Raw genomic sequence first — 2,322 nt, 5'->3', positions numbered from 1 at the left:
ATTGTTCGGGAAAGCTTAAAACACACACACACATACGCTCTCCCCCCCCTCACACACACACACACATACGCTCTCCCCCCACACACACACACACGCCCTCCCCCCACACACACACACGCTCTCCCCACACACACACACTCCACACACACTCACACACACTCCACACACACACACATGCTCTCCCCCCACACACACACACACGCCCTCCCCCCACACACACACACGCTCTCCCCACACACACACACTCCACACACACTCACACACACTCCACACACACACACATGCTCTCCCCCCACACACACACACACGCCCTCCCCCCACACACACACACGCTCTCCCCACACACACACACTCCACACACACTCACACACACTCCACACACACACACATGCTCTCCCCCCACACACACACACACGCCCTCCCCCCACACACACACACGCTCTCCCCACACACACACACTCCACACACACTCACACACACTCCACACACACACACATGCTCTCCCCCCACACACACACACACGCCCTCCCCCCACACACACACACGCTCTCCCCACACACACACACTCCACACACACTCACACACACTCCACACACACACACATGCTCTCCCCCCACACACACACACACGCCCTCCCCCCACACACACACACGCTCTCCCCACACACACACACTCCACACACACTCACACACACTCCACACACACACACATGCTCTCCCCCCACACACACACACACGCCCTCCCCCCACACACACACACGCTCTCCCCACACACACACACTCCACACACACTCACACACACTCCACACACACACACATGCTCTCCCCCCACACACACACACACGCCCTCCCCCCACACACACACACGCTCTCCCCACACACACACACTCCACACACACTCACACACACTCCACACACACACACATGCTCTCCCCCCACACACACACACACGCCCTCCCCCCACACACACACACGCTCTCCCCACACACACACACTCCACACACACTCACACACACTCCACACACACACACATGCTCTCCCCCCACACACACACACACGCCCTCCCCCCACACACACACACGCTCTCCCCACACACACACACTCCACACACACTCACACACACTCCACACACACACACATGCTCTCCCCCCACACACACACACACGCCCTCCCCCCACACACACACACGCTCTCCCCACACACACACACTCCACACACACTCACACACACTCCACACACACACACATGCTCTCCCCCCACACACACACACACGCCCTCCCCCCACACACACACACGCTCTCCCCACACACACACACTCCACACACACTCACACACACTCCACACACACACACATGCTCTCCCCCCACACACACACACACGCCCTCCCCCCACACACACACACGCTCTCCCCACACACACACACTCCACACACACTCACACACACTCCACACACACACACATGCTCTCCCCCCACACACACACACACGCCCTCCCCCCACACACACACACGCTCTCCCCACACACACACACTCCACACACACTCACACACACTCCACACACACACACATGCTCTCCCCCCACACACACACACACGCCCTCCCCCCACACACACACACGCTCTCCCCACACACACACACTCCACACACACTCACACACACTCCACACACACACACATGCTCTCCCCCCACACACACACACACGCCCTCCCCCCACACACACACACGCTCTCCCCACACACACACACTCCACACACACTCACACACACTCCACACACACACACATGCTCTCCCCCCACACACACACACACGCCCTCCCCCCACACACACACACGCTCTCCCCACACACACACACTCCACACACACTCACACACACTCCACACACACACACATGCTCTCCCCCCACACACACACACACGCCCTCCCCCCACACACACACACGCTCTCCCCACACACACACACTCCACACACACTCACACACACTCCACACACACACACATGCTCTCCCCCCACACACACACACACGCCCTCCCCCCACACACACACACGCTCTCCCCACACACACACACAGACTCTCTCCGCACACAAACACACACACACAAACACACACGTTCTCCTCACACTCCCATGTCCCCTGCTCCCTGCGGACTCACCCAGCAGCAGGAGGGCTGCCAGCGTCCACATGACGACCTGATGCTCCGCTGCCCAGGGCTGGAGACGCTGCCGAAGGGCGGGGCAGTGCTGCCCACCGAGCTCCGCGCCCTAACTCCTGGAGATGTGGCTGGAGGAGCAGGGGATGGGCCGCTATGTGTCAGCCTCTGGGGCCA

This window comes from Myotis davidii, unplaced genomic scaffold (genome assembly GCF_000327345.1).
Source record: "Myotis davidii unplaced genomic scaffold, ASM32734v1 scaffold1059, whole genome shotgun sequence".
Taxonomy (NCBI): Eukaryota; Metazoa; Chordata; class Mammalia; order Chiroptera; family Vespertilionidae; genus Myotis; species Myotis davidii.
This window is presented reverse-complemented; position numbering follows the sequence as displayed.